Source organism: Haliaeetus leucocephalus, unplaced genomic scaffold, assembly GCF_000737465.1.
Source record: "Haliaeetus leucocephalus isolate CR32 unplaced genomic scaffold, Haliaeetus_leucocephalus-4.0 Scaffold229, whole genome shotgun sequence".
Classification (NCBI taxonomy): domain Eukaryota; kingdom Metazoa; phylum Chordata; class Aves; order Accipitriformes; family Accipitridae; genus Haliaeetus; species Haliaeetus leucocephalus.
The window spans coordinates 3795742-3817253 of NW_010972665.1; the positions used below are offsets into that span (position 1 = coordinate 3795742).

Here is a 21512-nt window from a genome sequence, read left to right on the forward strand (position 1 = left end):
CTTTATAATGGAATCAGTAGCATCAATTAATCTAATTAATTGGATTTAAAAACTGTGAAGAGATATTATGACTCTACCAAGAAAACAATGTTAAATCTATAAATTCTTCTTTGCAAATGCACTTTTCCTAAGCATGTGGTATTAGTTCAAATTGAATCTTTTCTAAAGAAATGTTTACTTTGCAGGTGGTGCATCAGAAAAAAAGAAAGTTCAATGTTTTTATTTTGGTTTATGGGACTTGCCTTGTGTTACCTTATTACTTTACATTACTCTTTTCTTTGTCTTTAGAGTGACTCAAGTTAACACAAATTGCTTATTCTGAGATTAGTGTACTCAAAATGGAGGTTATAGATTAATAGAGAGTGTTAAGGGATTACTAAATAAACAACTTTTTATTCACTTTTCCTGTTATTTTCAGCTACATGCTTATATAATATAGAACTATTTTAAGTACTGAGGATTGATGCCTGTATTCATTCTTTGATACTAGTATTTCCTAGCTGTTTTAAGAAGGGCATTATTTGGTTTATACATGTGTGTACACACACATATATATGACAGCATTGTGATAGAGTAAATTAGCAGCAACATCCTTTGGGCACTTTTAAAAACATGACAACTCCTTTCACTGGACACAGTGACTCTTCTCACAAGATCTTTTACCCTTGTGACTTGCTATTTGAGATGCACGCCTGAGTTAACAAGAATAAATGTATGTGGCTAAGAAAACGTTTTGGTTGTTCCAGAGATTTGAATGCTTGACAGTGTAGATGTGGCATAAATGTCTCTTTATTTTATTTGCTCTTAGAGTGTGTGTCACACTTGGTTATCATTTTTAAAGCTTCAACTGTGAGAGAATGATACTGGTGTGAGAATGATGTCACAGCATGAAAAATCCAGAGAGGCTTTTCCAGTCATTATTCATTTAAGTACATCTCACCTCCTGGCAGAGATATGGACTAGATGACCTAATATGTCTCCTCTGCCTCTACCTTCTGTGATTCTATGAGTGATGGAGCAGTACAGGAGATCAACAGTGAGTTTATTGGCAGTTGCAGAAAGACAAGGCACTAAAAATGCCGGCACATCCTAGATGTGTATATACGATTGCATGTGGCAGTTACCTGTAGAGATCACACTTGAACACTGGGAGATTACTTATTTTCCTCCTTCTGCCAGTCACCCAGGAAAATATGGCTTTCACTATTGAAGCTGATACCTCTTAGTTACGCAGATGATCAGTTTTCATCGCATTCCTAAAGTAAAAACAGTATGTTGGCATGTGTGAGAACGGATACAGAACGCTTCCTTGTCTCTCACCTCTTAGAACATCTGGAGAAGAACCCTTACCTCCCCCACCCCGTCCCCCTTCAAATGCTCTATCAAAGCTTTTTAAAGAAATTGCAATGGGCAAGAGAAGAAACTATTTCTGAAAGGTATTATACATTAAAATGAGATCTGCCCAGCTTTGATATTCAACCAGAACTGGGCTAAGAACTCGAAACTTGGAAGGCTCAGGCAAATTCTACAGTGTTTCTTTTATACAGCACATTCTGTATTTTGAGATATATACCAAGAGAGGTTGTAACTCAGCATATATATAACCCATGTAGAGCTTTCAGAGTAATCTAGAGCAGTTAGTTACTCAAGTTTATTTGGAGATTTGACTTGGAATTGGAATTATTTCTGAAAATGTAACAAATTAAAAAATATATTTATTCTGACTAACTGTCCAAAATGTGATTGCAAATTTTTTTTTTTTTTTGGATACAGGAAATAACATAAAAAACCCCAGTGTTGAAACTTGGGAGAATTTGGGCATGGTAAGGGAGAGCTCTCTTTAGTCTCCTTTGAATGCCCTTGGTAAATTAAAAAAGTTCTTATAGCATATAAGCTAGTCCAGGTAACATCAGCATATGATCTGGACTCACCAATGAAGATTCAGTTGCTAGCTGAATTTTTTTGCAATAAACAAATATCTGAAGATTCCTCACAAAGTGAGAGCAGCTTTGGTATAAGGAGTTTTGCCATACCTTAGAAATGGGAGGGAAAAGGATGGTGTCATACGGCTCTCTGCTTACTTCACACACTAAATATCTTTCTCTAGGGCTCCTTATGAGTATTCAAAAAGCACCGTCTTGGATGCATAGTGGAAAAGTGCAAACTGTATTGTGGTAGTTCTTGTATTACTTGATCTAACTTTACTAACATTTGGGAATAAAAACAAATACTTCAAAATGGAAAATTTACATTGTTTTCTCTACAAGTTGCCTTGATAACTGTGGATTGCCTTATTTGGTGAAAATACATTTGATGTTGACACTTCTCAAAACAGAGTTACAGTTCTCTGTGAATGGAGTTTGAAGCAAGGTTTTGCTTTGTGACTTAGGAGATATTATGCAGGTGATGGATAAAATTTAAATACTGTAGAGGTGGCATATATTTGAAGGAAGTGAAAATAGAAGCCTGAACAAGTTTGTCCTCACAGAGGAGGATGAGGGTCTTAAGCAGAAAATGAATGCTTTTTGTGCATGATATCACCTTAAGTTTTGAGCATGTTCAGTTTTCAGATCATCAAGCTGTTTATTACATCTTTACCAGTCATAAAGGTATCAGTTTGGGGTGTGTTGCATTATGGTAGCAAGAAGAATTTAAGTAATATAGAATGGCTTTCTGCTCCAGCTTATTTTCACAGACATTGCAGTGAGAAAATCAAGCAGCGAAGCCTAGAAAAAGAAGCTATGCAGTAGGAGGATGGATGAGAGGATGGTATTGAATGGTGAAAAAAGCATGGACAGGAAGCTTAAAGGAATATTAATGATGATTTGAGAGGATAAGATTATCTTTACTAAAAATGTAAAATTCAGTAAAAAAAGCAACGTAGATCAGCTGTATTTATCTAATAAAGAAGTTTGTATAATAGTATGGAAAGAGTAAAGATTTTTTTTTGACATGGCAGGGATATACAACATTGAATCGATAGCAACGGGAAGATTTTATTCTCATTTGTCAGTACCAACAAAATATTTACATACTGTGTTGTCTTGTTAGAATATGTGGCTAGTTATGGTGTTACTTATGTGATTATGCACTTTCGGCATTATAAGCTGGAGAAAAAGTTCTTTTCTCTATCTTATTACGGTACTTGTTCATGTGTTTCGGGGTTTTCATTGTGATTTTCTTTTTAATGTTTTCTGTACTTTGCTGTATATCCCATTTTATTAGAGGTTTATTAGATTTGTCCAGTGCATTGGGCAGCTGATGAAGGGAAGCAGACTGTTTGTGAAAGTTACTACTCTTATATAAAAAACAAATGAACAAAAAACTACCTAACAAAAGAAAAGGCAAGATAACTCAAACTTAAGTATATATTTGATTTGCCTATGTTAAAGTCAAAGTGTGAAAATGGCCTACGTAATAAAGGTGCTGGACTAGAGTGTTTCTCAACTTTATTGCAGGGTTTTTAATTCAGAAATCATAGACATTTATGTAGGATATTAGGTATCTGTAGAAATCTGTGGAGAGTAGCTGGGAACGTTCATTAGCTCATTTAAAGGGAAAAAAGTGAGTATAACTTGGTTTAAATTTAAAAGCCGTCACAATTTTTTTAATCTTAAAGGCGTCTGTCTAAAATGTATCCATTTGAAGAGTAGGATAAGGCCTGTCAAGCTACTTCTCCTGGGCCTCTTGTGTTAGTGCTTCATCTGCTTTGACATCTCTAAACAACTCTTTAAAAATGTCGATTTTGGCATGCTCCACAAAGGAGAACTGAAGGGTGTTGTTTAAGTTATTTGGGCCTTCTCTGTTTTTCTTTCTGTGGCACAAAAATGTGCATTTTTTTCTCTGCCTTTCCCCCCAACAAATGTGTGTTTTAGCCTCAAATGACCCTGGCATCTTAACATGTCAGAGTGTTAATAAAGCGCTGAAGCTGTCATAATGTGGGGTTAAATAAAGTCTTCATGAGCTGTCTATTAAGCTGATTTTTTGTTTGTCACTTTCTGTAGTTTCTTTATGGATGCAGCTTGTCTTGGTTTGTGGGCAGCCAAGCAAACGGGCTTTGTCTTTGTTCACTGCTGTGTTTAATTCTCCCCCTCATTCATTAATCATCCCTTTGACTATTTATACCAGTGGCAAGTATAGCTAACACACTTAACGTTTTCCTTTGTCTCAGTGGCACTCTTTGTGCAGGCCAGAGGAGGGCTAATTATTAACTGTAAAGTGACATTAAAAACCCGTAGATAAGCATACAAATGCTGCATCCAGTGAAATGCAGCTTTTTTCTTTTTTTTTTTTTTTTTTTTTTTTAACCTTCAAGTGCTTGTGGCCAAATGAATTTTTCTTGCTCTGTATAGTTGGGAGTTCACAGTAGCAGTGCCAATGTCTAGATAATTAATGAAGAAGCTCTGTTAAATCCAGAGAGTCTGCCAGTGTCAGGTTTTATAGTTTCATCTCTGGACAGCTTAGCTGGATAGTTTGTACCTTATCAGGCAGAAGCAGGGATTTAAATTGCTGCTATTTAGTTGGAGGCAGTTCCTCTTCTCTTTAAAAGGTCCCATTCCTGTGTTTATTAGTATTCTGTATACACAAGTCTTGGAATGTGGTTTTTGTTTTGATTTCTTATGATGTGAGAGTTTTCAGTGTTTTCTTTCCAGCTCCCTTCTATTTATGAGGTTGTCCTGAAATTAGAAGTTTGATCTTTGTTTTTTTGGAACACTGGCACTGATCACGCCTTTCTTGCTTATCCAAAGTCTTTCTGACCCTTTTCCTTCTCAGTCATGATTTCATGATATCAGCACGACAATTATTCTGGAAAGACTTCTTTGAAAAGGTGATATTTGGAAAATGTGTATGTTCTAGCTGTTTGAGGGAACTCAAGATGTCACAAGAGTTTTGGTGCAGTAACCATTTTTAATTATATTTAGTTTGTACTATAGTGTCTGCCTAATTCCATCACTTGCTATAGGTTTGAAACAATATTTTCAGTTTTTCTGTGCCTTGAAAGTAAAGTGCTGCTCTCGTAGGTGGGTTCAGGTAGATTTAAGTAATATCGCAATCAGCTCTATTAACTTGGAAGTATAAGTGACTTTTCTGCTAACTGATATTGTGACTAGAGCCATGTGTTCATGATGCATAATCATGAATATAACACATAGATGAGGCCTGAAGTTTAAGTTACAGCTAATACTTTCAACAGGTGAAAGAATATGGTCCAGTAGTGATCCACTGAACAGAGTTTGAGCGTTCCTGGCTTGTGTCATAGCTAACATTTTTCTGGCTCTCGGCATGAGCAAAGATCCTACTGAGTGAACATAAAGCATAATATCCACTAAGATAGGTCTTTGATAACAGAGCTAGGAAGAGGTTATGCTCTCTTATTCAAGCCTGTATATAAATGAATAAACCTATGACTTCATTCTATTGTTATTGCCAAATTGAATATATTTAAAAAAATTTCAAACAAGTGATAATGTTGTGGGGGTATGACAGGGCTTCTGGCTAATTTAGGCAGATTACAGCTCCAGCTAAAGCAGTAGATCAATAGTTACAGATTGCTTTCTGTATGTTTCTGTTAGGAAATCGGTATGTTGAATACAGAGAATCCTTACTTGGGATGAAATTGTGAGTGATAGGAAAATGTTCTGTTTAAAAAAAAGTATGGTGATACAGTAGACTTGCATAAATATGTTTGTTTTCTGTGCTGTGTAACTGAATAGGTTTTAACATTTAAAAATAAACCACTTTAGAATGCTGTGGGGGTTTTGTTGTTTGGTTTTTTTTTTTTTAAAGAATGAAATTTGCTTCTGTACCTCATGCTATTTTCTTGTTTTCACATGCACTAGGTACAACTCTCTTCCTCTGCATTATAAGTCAGCTTGAATGAGCTAAACAAAATGAGTTTTGCTATGGTATTATGGAAGAACATTAACTTTTCCAGAGTAAGCTTCCAGCACTTAAATTCTTATTATTTTGCCAGCCTGAATGCTGATATATTTTGTATCTATTTTTAGTAGCAAGGTTCTGAATATAAGAATTCTTATTTAAGGAAGTTTTCCTGGCATGATGCATCAAATTGGTCTTCAGGTAGGTAAGTCTTCTGCTGAAAGAAAGCAAAGCTTATTGATTTTTCATTAAGGTTTTGAATGTGTAGTTTATACAAGACTGGGCCTGTCTTTCAGGTAGGCTGTCAGCAGCCCAATAACAAAAATTAGGTTAGAGTCTTTGATATTTTAATGTATTAAAAGTGAGAGATAAAATCTCTGCAAAAAGGGAGGTAAATACAATTAATTCATCTAACCTGAACATATACATATGCAGTACCTCAGTCTATGGCATGCACAGGCAATCTCTTAGATGAAGTCACACCAACTTCGTGATAACTTGATTCATTAACAGAGAGCTATTAGATTTAGCAAGGTAATGCTTTGAAATAATCTTACAAATTTTCTTTCTCTGCATGTCAGTTACCAGAAGATGTTTGTTGATAACGATCTTATGGAAGCATACAGTATTTTAACAGCTAGAAGGCTCTTGTGAAATGCTATTGGACTTCTGGCATCAGTAGATCCTGGAATTTGATTGTAAGGAATGTGGAGGTGGTCAAATGTGGGTCTGATCTTCTCGGGTAGAGAAAAACTGTAATGATATAATAAATGCAAATGACCATAAACGTTGAGTTGAAGGAGCAGTATGTGATACTGAGAGTTTTTTAAACATTGTTCTGTTCTACTGACATCTCTGCTGGGTTTGCTTTTGAGTCAAGGTAGATGACGTCTGTATTCACAGATTTATTATGCTTGTTCATTTAAATGTGCTATGCAGTTATGGATCCCTTCATTTCTTACAGACTGCATTTTCTTAGTTGTGTTTATTGCATCAACACCACTACACAATATTGGCATTTCTGTACACTGAGAAAGCTGTAATAAGAGAGAGATGAGTCCATAACTCAAGTTACATCACACTGAATACTCAGTGCTGTGGTGAATAATTTTAAAAAAAAAATGCAATCATTCTAATATGTCACCTTTTCCTGAAGTGTTTCTCTCATAGAGAACATTTTTCATGTTAAAATCATTTATGAAGTGTTTTTAAAAAATAAATAACAATGATTTACACAATGTCAGCAGATGCACCCTGGGCATCCTCTGGCGTAATCAAGAGTGTTGACTCCTGTGACCCAAGGGTGACAGTTTTGATCAGCTTTGCTTTACAGTTCTCTCATCCTATGGAAGTGTGAGGCAACATTCATGATTAGCCAAGAGGCACCAGATTACAGCTACATGCACACACATGTATATGCAGAGTATTTAAAATAATTGCAAAGTGCCAGAATTAGGAGTTCCATAGATTCTTGGCAATGAGTTTAATACTATTTTTTCACTGGAGAGCTTTTTTATGTTAGACTTAAAAACTCAGGATAGTCTGGTGTTCAGGAACCGTGTTGGAAAGCTAAGGGAATTGTTTCAAGTTCACATTTCTGCCTTTGACCTGTTATGTAGCCTTGGGCAAATGATTTAATAACTGTCTACCTCTGTTTTCTTTCTCCTTTTTTGTCTTGTCTGCTCAGGTCTTAACTTTTAAAAGTCCAGAACTGTTTTCTATTACACTTCTGTATTCTACTAAGGAGTGTAATCATTAATATGACTAAACAATAATTTTATGTAAAATATGAAATCTTCCCAATTGCCATTATAAATATTGCTGACAGTTGCTTTTTCTGTAATACTTTTTGATATAAAAATAGCTTACAGAGATCAAAACTAGAAACTGTTAAATCTTCTTCGGTGCTTTAATGTTACTAAAAGGTATAGTCAGAAGGTTTTGTGCCTTAAAGATACTAGACTGGACTAGACTATCAAGAAAATGGGGGTTCATCTTCCCATCTTGAGAAACTGTTGAGATGGAAACAGAGACACATGTGTGAGATATGGGGAAAAAACAAGGAAAATCGAGACACTTCTCAAATGTTTGTCTCTAAAAAGAGAGTATGTATTAGGAGATTAATTGGAGAAATATAGAAGGGAGAAAGATTCTGTCCAAGGCTCATGTATTTCCATTCAAATGAATAAACAATGACATAGAAATTGTAAGTTTCCTTTTCTTTGAAAAGTTTCTTCCTCTTCTGGTTCTTGCTGAGTCTAATCCTACTTTAGGAGGAAGGCCCTAAGCATTGACCTTACTTGAGGGTTTCCTTTCCTTCCCTGTGTAATTTTTTTTTTTTTTTTTTTTTTTTTTTTTAAGTCAAGCTACTTCTAAAATTTGCAGAACTGCACAGAGTGAATTGTATCTATGCACAAAGGTTGCCAGCTGGGATTTAACATCTTTTCCATATATGTGAATCTTTACTTCTTTGTATACCTTCACAATTCAGGCAGCCACACAGCCTGTTACTGTGACTTTGCCTTTATGGTATGGATATTTTTATTTGCCCCGCTGTTTAGCCCAGTTATCTTTGACAACACTAGGAATAGGAGTGAGTATAAAACAAATTAGCAGGTCACCATTTATGTCCACATTGGGTTGGGGAAGAAGTAAAGAAGCAAGAAATCTAACTACAACGTAATTTCAGCTTTAAGATTTCTTATTTGTTGAGCTGAGGTCACAAACCATGGCTTTTTAAAAAATAAAAAAGGAGGAGAGAGGACTGGATCTACTTTCCTCTTTCACTTGTCACACCCAATTATAATTATTCATTTTTGCTAGTTGTATATGGACACTCTTGAGCTTAAGTTAATATCTGGAATCTTGAAAAGATTAAATCCAGGCAGGGACTACATGATTCTCCTTGAGTTTCATTTTCTATATTCAGTCTTGCAGATATTCCTTGTTGTTGAATAATAACCATGCTTTCCGGTGTTTTAAGGGTGATCATCTAGAAAGAGTTTGTGCAAGTAACTCATCTGATTTCAAGGAGGGGTAACCTAGGCATCAATATTCTCTAGTTTATGGTAATTATTCTTTCATTCAATCAGTTTGTTCGTGTTTAGGAAAAGTGCATAAATGAGATTGCTGATAGAGGAGTAGAACTGAACATGTGCTAAGTGGTGCCCTTATGTAAGTATCAAGAACTCTGTTATTTGTACATACATGGCAGGTAGATCTATGTCTCCTTGTAATACTGTCAGAGAAAGATAACTGTAGCTTTATATTCAATATGCGTTACTTGTGGTGGGCTGCTTGTTGATGGATATTATAATTTTTAATTCCAGTATGTGGTGTCAGAGAAGTGAGCTGTTTAGTTTAAATGCTATAAATCTCGTTTATCATTTGTGAGCGCTGGGAAACTAAAAAAATCTAAACAAAAATTTATCCATCTGTGCAAAAGTAAAAATATTGCATTAATTCTATTTAATATTAATACTAGTTACTTTAGTTTTACTGTAAAGTTCCAGTATGTGGATCTGAATTTAACCATGAAGCACTGTTGATTTTAAAGCCTATTGAATGAAAGTGCGTTTCTAAAACTGAAGCCAATTCCCTATTTAAGCGTAGTTTATGGTCAGGAGGGAAGGAGAATAGTGCTGTTGGTCAAGAGGAGTAACGGGTAGGTCTGAAAAGGATTGAATATAGTACTTTTTAATTATAGAAAGAAAGATGGAAAATGTAATAAGTGTGTTGAGCTGCACAGCAGAAGAATCTCCTTTTTAAAAGGTTTTATGTGAGCTAAGATTATGTCTGTAAAGTTGATGTTTTTCAGAACAAATTATTGGCTTAATTTGCTCGATCTTCTGTCAATTACCAGAGAAAAGGGCAAATGTCTAGGTCTTAAGCTGGGACAGAGTGAGGACTCCAGACAAGATTCCTATTTTTCTATATGCGCTCTATAAAGAAGTGGATAATAGTTGCTTTAGTCCCTGAAGTAGATACCTGTTACTCCAAATGGAAAGCTCTAAATGGTAACTGAGAACCCTGGCAAAACTAGCAATTGATTTATTAGGTTTTGCAGCCTGATATTATCATAAAAATATATGATCGTGGGGGCTTTTTAAATTTTTTTTGTTTGTTTTCCTTCAAGAGATCTAGGCTTAACTTTCCTAACAATAGAAATTGCTGCTTGTAAATTCCTTTCTTTCCAAAGCGCTCATTTCTTATTCCTGGGTTTTTAGCCACGACCGCATACAAATAATTTCTGCTTACATGCTACAGTATTTCACAGATGCATGAAAGATCTTACTTAATAACCTAACTTGTATGAGAATGAAACCTCACATTTTATCCTGAGCACTTATAAACTGCATAACATCTTATTACTACTACTATTAGTAACAATAACTGTAATAACATTGATGTTATACTGTTCTTCTGAACCTTGGTCCTGCAGAGTATGGTTGTATATATATTTCTTCACATTCTGCATAATCCTAGTGCAGAGATCACTTCTAAATATATACCCTTGTAACATGATGCTTCCTGATTCCCATGTAGGTATTAAAACTTGAATCCCTGAGGAATCTAAAACACCAAAAGGAAAATCTGGCATGTAGACAATAATAATTCATGTATCATTGCTGGTCAAACACCACTGAGTGTTACCCTCCTTGGTTATGTGGGGGTACATACGTAACAATAATATATCTAACATTATCATCTTCCAACAATTTTCCCTCCTTGTACTTTTTTTTTATCCCCCAATAAGCTGAACGTGGATGTCATCACAACTATGTTGGCAGTGTTAAAAACTTCCTTGGTATAAAAATGAATGGAGTTTGTAATATAAAGGAGGAATAAATTACTTTGACATTGTATCATATCAGGCTTTCCAGTTTTGCTGCTTAATCACTGGTCTTCATACTGAAGTAGAGAGGGGCAAAAAAATCTTTGTACCCCTTCACTGTATTTTACCGTCACAGGGGATAGCAGAGGCTAGGAACTGTAGAGAAAAGGACTGGCCACTGATAATTTGTTACCAAAACTATGGTGAGAAATATTCTGTAGCAGCCAACAGACTTCACCTGGTGTCTGTTTTCACAAGCCCCAAAAGACACATCTTTAAGGGAGAACACTATTAGCCAGTACAGATTGAACATCTTCATCAGCAGTGCGAACGGAGGCCTATTCTGTAATTGAGACGCATGTGGCTCTGTCAGCAGGTGATGGCAGACAGACACACCTGAATGACAGTGTGACAGGGAGCAGAGACACGGGGCCCCATCTAGCCACTCTTACTGCCGGAGTGATGAGCGCACGGGAACACAGTCTGTGAATTATCAGCAGGCCAGAATGAGATGAGGCTTAGGGAGGGCTGCCAGACAGTTTGCGATGTGCTACACATTTCTTTCAACAGTTACTATTTTGCTATGCATAGCCCCTTGCTATTAAGCAGACAGAACAGCTCATATCCTGTGGACGGATGATAGATATGTCATATCACTGAAAAATTGTTTGTCTTCCACAGGTGTATGGGATGCCTTCTAAAGCAGACAGAGCACATGACACTTTTCAACACTCTTTTCAATACTGATTTGGCATTCAGGGTCTATCAAAGGAGAAATCTTTCACATGCAATTATGACAGAAAATAAAGGTGATGAAGTGTTGTATACAAAGAATGGAGAGAGATCAAAGGACTGTAATGAAAACTGATTACAATAAAAGAGCTTCTTCAACCCTGAGAACTCCACAGAACTGCTTGGGGCATGACAACACACACACTTGCATGCACAAAGGAGAAGTTGTAGATAAAATCACAGACACTATTTCATAGGAATGAATGAGGAAAACTGTACATAGCTGCTTGCTTGGATATCATACGACATATTAAGACACAAAAGTGATGTGAAGCCACCATTCTAATTTGGGAGAGTCTGATTGGATCCTTTTGTAAAGCCTTCTTCACTGTATTATGGACATAATGTGAAAGTTTTGTAAATTTGTAACTTCTGATAAGATTGTAGGATAGATGACCGTTTTCAATTCTTCTATTGTTTTCTTGATTAATTTCCTGGGGATCACACACAGAATAAGTCACTCATTTAAGTTTAAATATTAGCAAGGAGACTGTTTAGTACTGTTAGTTGCATAGAAATGAAGAAATTAATCAAGTTTAGTCATCTATCCTTTTGACTCCTGTTCTGATTTAAAAGCCTGTTCAAATGAATTTTCAGTGACTTCACTGTGTCTTTCCCAAATTCCTGAGTTGAGTATTGAAACCATTCATTGGCCAGTTTCAGTTAAGTGCTAAGTAATTTTGTTTCCTATCAAATTTAGATAACTTTATGCTAAACACCTTTCACATGGCTTAAGAAGTCTTGTGCGATTGAGTACTAAACAATTATTTTTTTTAATACATGTATTCTTTAATAACTTGCCAATGTCTTTGTAATGAAAGACCTATCATTTTATACAAGGTAAAGAATTGACACTCTTTGCAACTGTGTTGTTTCAAATTTTTATGTTCTGCCAAGATTTCTCATAAATAATGAGCTTAGCTTCAAACCCAGAAGGAAGAAGCATTTTTGAAAACTCTGCAGAGCTTGCTTTTTTTCCCACTTATATTCTGAATGAGCGGTTTTATTTTTAGTCCCAAAGCAGAGAGTGTTACCTGGAGCAACATTGACTCAAAACACTTATTTTTGCTAAGAGTTTTATAAGTGATTTAGCTCCTTGACTTGTGTGAAACAAGAACATTTTATTGTTTGAAAACTCAGCTACAAAACTAGAAATGTTACCCACAGCACCGATGAAATTTTAACTAAATCCAGAAAAGCAGCTTACCAGTCCTAATATCTTTCCAAGGTCTGGCTTCTCTCCTCAAAATTCTATTCTGTCTCCATGAGCATAAGGCTTACTACTACTTATAGCAATATATTTTGCCCACCAGTTAGTATTTTAAAAATACTGTCTCGCATAATAAGGAAAACTACTGCTTTTTGTCAGGTCTTATGTCATTCAAAACTAAGTAAGGGCTTTGTAAGGGCTATGGTGCATCCCAGAATGAACATCCAAAATGTAATTAGAAATGTGCTTGTGTAAAGTGCTAAAACACTCTACAAAATTTCTGTTTTATTAGACACCTACTAGTGTGTTCTAATGAATGCTGGCCATATCAGAGCATTTTCCCTTTTTTTTTTCTAGTTTATTTCTTACTGTTAAATACACCTGTTAGAATACCAGACTTAAACTCTGTTTATTGTGGTTTCTCTCATTCTCTCTCAGGCAGTGTTCCTTTCTTTCTATTGCTGTCAAAGTCAAGAAAACCTCTCTCTAGAGAGGTCAATTTTCACAGAGGCGACCCTTGATAGTAAGAGTGTCTTTAAAAGTGATGGCAAAAACGAACCCAACCCATAACAAGCCAGGAGACTTTGATAAATTCTCCTTTTTGCTTTTAAGTTATTCCAAACAGAATGACTGTAAGGTGACTCCCTCTTTCTATGTCAGTTGTTTGAATAACTTACCCTGGCTAATGATGGCTACAGCCATCTTGTATCATAAGCCCATGTAACACTGGCTATGGAGAATGTCTGTGTCTGTTGCATCAGGCATTTTGAGTTTTATTATTGTATATTTTTGGCAGAGGTTTCAATACCATTTAGACTTATTTTCTTAATTTCAAATAAGGAAAATACACATAATTAGCAAGTGGACTGGGCTGGTTGGAAGAAGCTTTAAGGCATTTCATCTGATACAATGGTCACTCTTTTAAGGATAGTTATTTAAAATCACCAAACCCATAGCAACAGCTTATGGTCCAGAGAAAAGGACACAGCAGGCTAGCATTATCTTAATTTTTGTTGCCCTTTTCATGCCCATGATATTAGTATTTCAAACTGAGTATCATTTGATTAATGAGAGATTTACAGTACAGATTGTCAGAAAGTGGAGGTAGTACAGATTTAAACATGGACCTCTGCAAGATTAGGTAGCTGAGCTTTGACTTAGCTTTCTGAGAGAGAATACTTCTCTAAATTTTTAAAGGCAAAGTCAACTTATTTTGCATCTGAATAGCACTTTTTTTTTTATTTGTATAACCTAAATCTGCAAATGCAGGTGTTACCGAGTTTTCAGGGTGAAATGAGTTGGAACAGATTTCTATGTATTGTATACAGTAAGCAAACAGTCTAAAGCACGTCTACAAAAGTACATATGAATATGCTGGGGTGTGTGTGTTCCTCTCCATTTAAACTGCATAAGAAGTTCCTGACATTGTCAAATGTTGTTGATCTGAAAAAATGCTTTTGTCACCTGTATGTGCAAAAAAACTTTTGGAAGCTGGACAATCAATACTGTTCACAAAAAAAGCTAATCCACATTTCTTGAACTTAAGATACTGCTTCTAATGTTTAGCCACAGAAGAAATTGCAATGCTAGCAAAAATTGGCACTCAAAGTGTTTGTCTTTCCTATATCTTTAAAAGATATCTTTTTTAAGTTGTGAAAAAAGAACGTTGACTGTCTAGTGTACTTCTTGAGAGGGAACTCTGTTGGTGTTTTTCATAATTGTATATATAGAACCAGCACAATAAGTAACAGAAAAATCTTGTAAATTAATTGTGCTGTTAGTTACTCTTGTATGTTCCTAGCAAGTTATAATACTTTCACTAAAGTGACACTTCCATAATAAAGAAAATAAAGAGCACTAAGTCATTGTTAGATCACTGTCCACTGAGAAGAGATCTTCTTGAATTGTCTATATCATGTAGTAATGGTTTGAAAATCAGGGAGTCATTCGCTGAAGTCTCTAAATAGCCTGTACAGATCCACTCCGAAGTGAATAGCTTACAACTTAATATGTGTTCAATCTTTGTATAAATTGTCCAGTAGCTTCAAAAATACCTTTATGTGGAAAACAAAATGTGCTCAGGAAGTAATTTAATTAGATGACTATTATGTACTAAAGTTCACTTATATTTGCAGATTGAGAATAATGGTCAGATTTTCTAAAAAAGATGACTTTTAAAAATGGCCTTCAAGATCTTTGACAGTGGTGGAGAGACACAGTGAATAATTCTGGGCCTATTGTAACACAAACAGATGCTCCTGTGTAGTTTAGAGCTGCTAAACTAGGTTTTAAATTAAATCCGCTTTCAGGTATGGGGAGAGCTAAGGTACCTGAAAGCCACGTCTTCAGCCCTCTTTTACAGTTGCACTTTTTTTGGAAAGCAGGTGATTTGGGGACGTCTGCATCAGTTCTGTGCTGCCATAGCGCTCTCATGTAGCTTCATCTGCTCGCTGAAGCTCCATTTCAATTTCTGATAGTGGAGGTGACACAAAATGTGCCAACCACTGGATTTGGGCCTTTATAGTAAGTGTAAACTTTCTGCTAAATTTTTATTTATTACTATGTTACAGTTCCCTGACAACCTATCTATATTTCTCTTTTTAGTTAAAATTTTGTATTTTTGCATGTTTATTTTTCGGCATATGAAGACAAAATATGAATCCTTTTTGCTGTGAGAGCATTAAAGACTATTTTTACACTCATCCCTTCAAAATTATCAAAATGCATATCTGAAGTTCACAAGCTAAACATTCCTCATGCTATTTCTCAGGAGCCTAATGTCTGTACTAATTTTGGAAAAGAGCTTTGTGGCAGAAAGAGAAATGGTTATTTATAAAGGCAAAGTATGAAATGCCCTACAAGTATATTTATATAGAGTGTTAGCTTTGTAGCCACTGTATATTGTCAGCTTTTTAAGGTTTTATTTGTTGTCTTCTGCAATGCCGTATTGCATATATTTCGGATGTACCACTGTGTAATTGTAAACAATTTAAAGTATGCTTGACCTGGATAAATAACTCAGAAAAACATGAACTGTGAGGATGCAGGGGACCAAAGCTTTAGGAGGACTTGTGACTTTGGAAATATTAGTCTTCATCTGCTGAAGATAATGCCATTTGTGGATGTTTGTAGAGGTGCCAAAAATTCCTTCCCAACCACATGCTTGTGGTTGATTTGGCTCTTCTGCTAAAGAAGCAGCATAAGAGTTGCTGAAGTGAAGGGAAAGTGCGGTAGTGCAAAAAGCAGCCTAGTCTGAGAAACTGAGATCAAAGGATCCCCTGTGGCTTCTAATCCTGGCTCTGACTTCAACTTCCATTTAATTAGAGTCAAATCACTGAGGCCTACATTTTAAAGTGTCTGCTAATTTTGGTGAGTTATTTTTTGACTACCTGACTTTGAGATATGTAGGGTTATTTTTCTTTCTTTGTGTATCTGTATCTTTCAAGAACTACATGGAATTATGGATACTCAGTACCTTTAAAAATCCAGTAATATTTTATTGCACATTAGGCTAAGGATTGAAATGCTCTAAACCTGTGGACTTGTTAATGTCAGCCCTCTCTCTTCTCTGAGTTAATTCTCCAAAATATGGGCAATATATTACATATATCACAAGACTGTGTTAATATCTATAAAGGAGCAGACAAAATGTTCAAGGGAATCCATAAACAATTGAACAGTTATTAAAATTTAATAAAAGTTTTTGCCATTTTGGGGGGTTTTTTTTTGTTTGTTTGTTGTTTTTTTTTTAAATGAGCACTGGGTAAAGGTCCTGGTACAGTTTCCTGGGCCAACATATGTTTTCATAGAGATATTATGTTTTTATAGTTACAGCCTACAAAACTATTTATTTAACTTAGGAGAAAGTCACCTTTTGCCTTTGCAGTGTAATCGCAATTAGTTATTCCTAGAGGGAGCATTTTTTTTTATTTTTAAAGAATAACCAAGCATGATAAGGCCAGACTAGCCTGGATCTATGTTATTGTACAATAGAACTACGGTATACTATATTGATGTATGTTTGTATACTGCATGGTCTATGCCTAACAACTTTTGTGCATTAAAGTATAAAAATAAAATTTGCTGCGCAGGAGTAAATCTAACTTGAGGGCAAGTTAGATCCTAACTATGCACTGTAGACAAAGTACTATATCCTTAATTTTCATATTTTCTGAATTTTGCATTTAGAATAATAAATTTATATTCACATTAATGAAAGTTTGGGCACAGAGAAGTCTACAAGCACACCAAGTTACTTCTGTTCTCTTTTTGCATTTGTAAGTGTTATTCCTGTACAGACCTCATGTATACCTACTTCCATGAACAATATCTGCATTCTCAAGTCTTATAAAAGTCAATTTTCTTTCCAATTAAAGTTTTAAGCATTTAACGTGCTTAGTCTCCTCCTTCACCCTTAAAGAAAAAAAAAAGTTTATTGCTTCCTTACTGCCAGGAATACTAAAATATGTACAATCCAATAATACTAATAATACCAATGGCTCCTATGTAGTATGACTTATTAAAATGGACTTTATTGTCAACTTAACAAAATACATATTGTTTAATCTGATGGTCTGTATAGCTTTTACAAAAACAATGTGCATCTTGTTAAAAATACCTGCAGATAATGTGCTATTTATTAAACAGATCTCTCTTATATTACTATGAAGTACTAGTATGGTCTCATTTGTCATAACCAGGAGAAATTTTGTAAATCAAAAATGATCTGTAACCTGAGGTGTGGAATAATGTCTACTACACTGAGTCTGTTTTTATTGTGATTCAGATGGGCAGGACAGGCTTCTGGCAGCTGTTGTCTTTAGCCACTGAGAAGGTATTACTAGATCTTCACTCCCACGTAACTCGGTCCAGATCTGGGGTAGGGATGCTTCTTTAAGTGCCCAGACAGCTCAGTCCTCATATTTCTTTTGGTTTTTGCACTTGGTCTTGAGTACATAGTAACCCTTGTGCTGCTGTTAGCAGGGCCTTTAGTATATATATTTTTCATATTTTTTTGGTTGAAATATCACTCCGAAAGAGTGAAGGTTAATCACGCCCTGGACTAATTCAAAACAAGAATTTTTCTTTGAAAAAGATCTAGCTATATTGGAAAACCCCACTGACAAATATCAAAACTGCAAAAACCCCAAAGTCTTTTGTAACGTGGAAAGAGAAGTGTGGTAGCCTAGCTAAAATACAGATTGCAGGAATTTTCAGTCATCTCAGAAGTACTTAATTTTCAGAAGTGCAGCCCAGAAGCACTGTGTAGTTTATTTCTGTCTTGGGTATTGCAATCTACATTTACAGGGAAACAAAGTGGTAGTTTTCACTTTTTGTCGCAGCATGGCTGATTCATTGAGGCATTACAAGTGGTTAATGACTATCAAGATGCCAACATTTTGTGGCTGGAATGTAGAAGTAAGCAGTTGGCAATTGGTAGCTCAAATGTTTTATTGCAACCTGTCTAGTTTAAATAGAATCACCTGTTTCTGTCAAGTAAACACCAGTAAACTCAAATACGGAACTCTTGGTCAGTAAGAAAGTTACTTTTCTGCACCAACAGGGTATGAAAGATTTCTCAACTTTTACGTGTAATTGTCTACCTATTCCTTTCTAGGTTGAGTTGCTGGGAGAAAAAGTTAAAGCACATTTGAAGAGCATCCTGGAAAAGGGCTGTACTGGTGTCTTTCAGATAAAAAAAAAGAAAAAGCAAAAACAGAACTAGGAAACCCAATAAAAATCTTGAAGGTGTGTGTAGCGTATAGAGCTGGGTTTCTGGCATAGCTCTGTTAAGATTTGGACTGCATCTTTTCTCAGCTACTGAGTGACTGGCCTGAAAAAAGAGCATGACGTGGTGGTAGGAGCTCTGGCTATGGTGCAAAGGAATCAAAACTGTGAGCAATTTAGTTCTGTAGCAAATCTGTGTGGGACAAGTGTGAGTGTGATGTGGATCAGTGTTAGCATATGTAATTTCTCAAATTTTTTTTATTCTTAAGAAATGAGAGTTGCCTTACATTCAAGGCTGTCCTGTGTTCAGACTGATCAAACTATCTGTCTCTGTCTTTTCCTCATCCACCAGAGGAGAAGATCACTGAGCTTTTCAGTCTAGTACTCAATAGGTTGGTTCTTCATTGTCCAGGAGGTAACAGAGACTTGATGCTTCAAAAGAAACCTTGAGTAGCCTCCACATGTGGTTTCTGAAATGTGCTTGTGTAGCCTGTTAACTGCAGAGGATGTTTAATAATTTTTTGTGTGTGTGTGTGTTGATGATAAAGCTTACTGAATTTATGACTTCGGCTTAATTTTACATTGGTGGTTGAAAACTGTGTGGGTGATAATGGAACTCCACATCATGCTTCCTTGTGCTCCAAGACAGAACTCCTTGGAGACTTCTTCAGGAAAATAACATCCTTCCACACAGACGTCCTTCTGCTGGGAGAAGGAGCTTCTAGGGTGCTTTTGAAAAAAACAACCCTTGCTTTACAGGTAGCATATGGTTATGCTGCTGTTCTACACCCCATATATGCTTGCAAACTTTCCTCAGAGCTGCTGTAATCAACCCTTTTGTTTCAGAACAAATGGCTTCAAGCAATTAACTTTTTGTGAGATTTTACTTCACCTTTCTATGAACACAGTAACAGGTAGAAGCCAGTTTAAAGCTGCGAAGTTGTACAGTCAAAGCCATAATATTTATTTACCATGCCACAGTTTATCTGGCAGTACAAAATTGAATCCTGAAATACTTGCTGCCAATTCAAAACATGTGCTCTTTCTGCTGAAGTTCCAGTATGTTCATAATGAAGGTATAAAGAACCTTTTCTCAGTTTTTAGTTCAGCTGTCTCATCAGGCTTCCCTGAGCTGTAGGCAGAGTAGTTACTTGCCTAGACCAACGGACAAATAGGGAAGGTAAAATCATGGCTTTAGGTGTGTGTGAGCCAGGCACCCACTCCTTGTTGACACTCCTCTCTGTGTCCCAGATATTAACTATTTTTTCTCTCAGATTATCTCACTGATTAGCATAATCTGGCTGAATTCCTAGCAGTTTTTCTCAACTAGTATTTAGATCAAATGTTGCTGATTCTGCTTCAGATGTGAAGAATGATATGCATGTCAAAAGGCTTGTCCAGTTTTCATAACTATATCCCTTGGTCTAATAAGTTCCTATCTCTACCATTCTTTGCTCTGCTTATAGTGTATTCTTGCCTATTGTGTATCCTTGAGTTTACAACTCAGTTAGTTGCTCTTGATATAATAGCAGCCTTGAAGAGGTGGGGTTCATCTTTTTTGTTGGATTGATTTCCCCTGTTGCTGTCTGTTTGAGAGTGGTTTCCTTGGTTTTAGGTTTGCTGTGAAAGCCTCGCTACCTAGTAGTTTTTGCTTGCTAGGGAGTACGAGGACAGGAATTTAGTGTTCCTAAATCAAAGTGTGGTGCCCTTGGGCACAAGGTGCTTTGTTTGAGTAATTAAAAACAAAAGTAAATTTTACTAAGGTTTTTTGTCTAGCTAACAACTGCATTGCTTGGTTGAATTACAAACTATAGTCAGTTTATCTTCCTGGATTTACACTGCTGAGCATTTTGTATTTCAGGAGCTTCACATTTTCTGGACTGTTATGACTTTATATATATCTTGTTGCAACCCTGAGTGGCTATCTACACCAAGGTTTTCATAAAATTTCTCCTTGGTGAAGCACTGCTATGGGTAGCAATGATGAGAGTTGTAGTACAGAAAAGGCATCAGCATTTTTACCACTGTGTCATCTACTGTTTTACAGACTGACCCCACAGTGGTAATATTCTGGCAGCTGATGGTGTCTTCTGTTTTTTAAGTATCCACACAGTTGTTCCTGTTGGGAGTGGTGCGCTGGTGGGAAATTTCAAAGGAAAGGCTGTTGTAAGCAAGCTAGAAAAAGCATACTGTCAATCTCCAGAATAACAAAGTGCCGCTAAAGAGAATGAGTCCTAGTTTTAAGGACAATACAACAAGTTTATATCCTTAAAAAAGGAAATGGTAATTTAAATGCCTGTATTCTCTGAGTGGTTGCCAGAGCAAACCATGAAATCCACATCTACTGTTTCTTCCGTGTGTTCACACTAGTAGCAGCCTACTCAAGTGTTCAAAGTCTGCTCCACCTTTTTAAGGTATACAGCAGAGGGAGAAGGTGGGTATTTTTTCTGTCAGGCAAATGACCTGTATTTGAATTTGTTGACAAATATGAGCAGGCCTTTTAATACCCATAAACCTAAATGTAAAGGATTGGCTGCTTAAAGTGATTCTTGAGTGTTCATAGGCATTGGTGGAACTATTACAGGGTGGCAAAAGATGCAGTTAATTGGTAATGATTAAAGCTGTCTGAAACCCGATTCCCTGAGTTTTTAGAACACATAATTGTTCTATGTAATCCAGAGCGGCACTACTCTTTCATCTATATGAAGAGATCAGAAAAGAGAGATTTACAGCTTAGGTTGCCCCAAGCCACACATAGCTGACTTAATTTTCCTTTCCAAGGGAATTTAAAGATTGTTGTTGTGACTGGTTCTTGGTGGATTATGTGTTATTTTGAGGTCACCTGTGAGTTTTTGTTAAATGATTGATTGACTGAAATTAATTATTCTGTCAGGACTGTAATAGAGGTAAGATTGAGGACATTGATAAATACAAAAGCTAAAGCAATTCTTATAAATCCACTTATGTTTTTTCAATTTAAATAAATCAGGCAGAATACATATATCCTTTATAGTGTTTTGTGTACTTATATTTTTCCCTTCACAGCCAGAATGTTTTTTCTGTGGTGAT

General features: G+C 36.0%; 1 protein-coding gene across 1 annotated transcript in view; it reads left to right on the forward strand.

Annotated features, from left to right (window-relative positions):
• The window catches only part of LOC104831985 (chromosome unknown open reading frame, human C10orf11), a 691415-nt gene that overhangs the window by 470282 nt on the left and 199621 nt on the right, over window positions 1-21512 (forward strand). The gene's annotated exons all lie outside the window — the stretch shown is intronic.